The sequence below is a fragment of the Lepisosteus oculatus genome, unplaced genomic scaffold, assembly GCF_040954835.1.
Source record: "Lepisosteus oculatus isolate fLepOcu1 unplaced genomic scaffold, fLepOcu1.hap2 HAP2_SCAFFOLD_106, whole genome shotgun sequence".
In the NCBI taxonomy this organism is placed as follows: domain Eukaryota; kingdom Metazoa; phylum Chordata; class Actinopteri; order Semionotiformes; family Lepisosteidae; genus Lepisosteus; species Lepisosteus oculatus.
Window position 1 is genome coordinate 16,353 of NW_027167657.1, and position 2,748 is coordinate 19,100.

The following is a 2,748-nucleotide window of genomic DNA, read 5'->3' on the forward strand; positions in this document are numbered from 1 at the left end:
TCTCCTTCGAAGACCCAGCACTCTCTTTTCTTTTCCCAGTGTTACTCATATCGGACTTTTTAAACCTAAAAAAAAATCGTTTTTTTTCTTTCAATTATAACTGAAGTTTAAACAACTAGTGTTAAGTCCTTATTTTTCTGTAGTCAAAAAAAGCAAAAATTAACATTCAGGTCATGAAAAACTCAAAAAAACTCCCCAACCACTAAACTTTACCTCCCACCTGAGCGCCATCTTGAACGCCCCTACCACCAGAGAATGCTCACGATTTCGGAAGCTGTCTCCGGGACGTGCTGATTCCACACATCCTGAATAAATCATGATATTGTTAGTTGCTGTAGCTAGACGTTCAAATGAGTTTCATGGCCAGATGGACTGTTTCCTCCAGCGGTATAATATTGCAGTGAGACAGCACGATGCCTGCAAGACCATGTCACGCTAAACGCCACAGATTGTGTTTGTCCGTTCGTGTCAGTCGTCCCGCAGCCACGGGAAGTGGGACACAAACATGCTGCAATGCTTTCAAGACGTTAGGATTTGTTTGTGCAACATCCAAGAGGAGTACTTGTGGCTTGAATGTGAACTGTAAGTGCCCGCCCCCTTTCCTCTGTAGTGCATGAGTTCCTCCCGGCATGCCCTTCGTCATTGTTCTGTCATCTTGTATTTAAAGGGTTGTATTTCTGCTGCTGAAAATAAGCAACGGTTTTCTCACAACGCCCTTTGTTCCCAACGGAGCCCTTGTCTGTCATGAAATTCTTCAAAACCTCAAGCTAGAAGAAGAAGAAGACGACAAATATGAAGCGTTATAGCAACGACATGCCATGACACGATCGATAACGATTTCCATAGGATCCCCGCGGTTGCCTGGCAACCGTCAGCTTTGCGCAGTGGCAGTATCGTAGCCTGTGAGGTTTAGCCGAGGCGTGATTATTGCTAGTTGAAAACTTTTCCCAATACCCCGCTTCCGCCGGTTTGCAATACAATCGGCGAAAGCAATTTTTGACAGTCTCGTCAGAGACTGAGCAAGGTGTTTAAAGACAGATTTGGTCACGGTGATATCATGGTAGAAAGAAACGAACTTGTTACGTGTCAACAGAAACGCTCTTTAGCTCTTTCAGCTTTATGCAGAGAACAGCGTCTGTCGAGATTACTTTTGTGTCAGCGCGAAACGCCGTGTGCTTGTCAGTATGATTTCATATTGCTCGTAGCGGCGCCTGGCTTTTGTCTGTCAAAAGTTAGGTTGCGCTTCTTCATGCTGCATCGTCGGCATGAGTGGAGCATTTTAAACGTCTGTACTTACTGCGCCCCATAAGAAATCGTTTGTCCCCATTCAAAAGAGATTGTGCGATGTCCTGCAGCGTTCGCAAAGCAAACCTTTGACAGTTTGAAAAGAGGAATTTATTCTGCTTCCTGTGCGTGCAGTAGTTACAAAGTTGAACGTCTTTACACGATCTGCTGCAGTTTTCAGTGGGTGGGCTTTGTCAAATGGCTTGGAAAAACGCACTGTGTTTCGGCTCGGGAAACATCATGAGCAGTGTCCTGCATGTTTTCTGTGTATAGCTGTCTTTTAACGCATACAGAATTCATTCGAAATCATTGATTTCTCCAATTAACAAGGGTCCCTTTTTGAACCTGCCAGAAGCATTCTTTCAATGTAACAGATTTACTCCGGGGAAGGGCAGCATGACATTGAGAGTAGCTCAAGCTTTCAGCACCTTTATCTGACTGCATGTATGCAGACACTGCTCAGAATCCCCTGTAAGATTCTCCTTCAATTACGTTTTGCAGTGCTTTAGCTCTTTCAAAAGGCTTCGCTTTGCTAGTCACAATCCAAGGCTCATGACAGCATTTGAAAACATTCGCAACTGCGTTGGCCGGGAATCGGACCTGGGTTAACTGCTTTGAAGGCAGCTATGCGCAACACTGGCTCGCTCCAGAATAAATCTCGCGTCGAGGGCATATTTTTTTCCATTTTACCGTGAGTCGGGCTCAGCTGCACAGAGGAGAGAGCAGAGCAATGAGGTCACGGGGACAGGGGAGTCACACGCTGGCGGTTTGAATACGCGGAAGATCACTGAGGGATCCACAGTATATGGACCCTCCGTGCGCCATCAGTCCGCACTCCGGACTCTGAATCCTGCCATCCGAGTTAAGATCTCGGCGGAACCTGAGGCGCAGTTCCTTCTTAAAACGTAATCTGGTGAGCATTTCTAGAATCGTACTTGTATAGATGCAGCCTTTAATGTGTTGCTAGGTTAAAATTGATGACTTCTTGTATTTCAGTAGGCAACTGCCCTCTTGATTTCGGATTTAATTTCTTTATTACAGGGGCGCTTTTATGAAGACAGAGTCATGTTCAGGTACTTTGCTTGATGGAGGAAGCTCATTTCGGACTCTGTGATCTGCTCACCTGGAAAGGTCTGCTATACTACTACAAGAGAGAAGTAGAGTCTGGAAGAAGGGACAATATTATGATGCTTTGGAAGATAATGTTTTTTTTTCTTATACTGAAAATGAAAGGTAGTTGTTTCTATATGGACTCAGTCTTTGGAATTTGTATATTTATATATTTCAGTGAACCCTCAGCCATTCCTTCTGTATTGTAATTCAGTTTCTCTTTTAAAATTCCTTCCCCACTTCTAGGACCTGCAGTTGCTGAACTCCACAATGGCTTCTATTGGAAAGTCTGTGACTGAGACCAAGTAAGTGTTCACTTTTTTATGAAACCATTATTTATTTAGGAGCAATGAG

The 2,748-nt window shown here is 44.2% G+C and overlaps 1 non-coding gene across 1 annotated transcript; it reads left to right on the plus strand.

The window, feature by feature from the left end:
* Nucleotides 1-873: 873 nt before the first annotated feature.
* On the plus strand, nt 874-1,015 carry LOC138225868 (U4 spliceosomal RNA). The gene has a single exon (XR_011184278.1). It is a non-coding gene; the product is annotated as a U4 spliceosomal RNA (small nuclear RNA).
* Nucleotides 1,016-2,748: the final 1,733 nt, after the last annotated feature.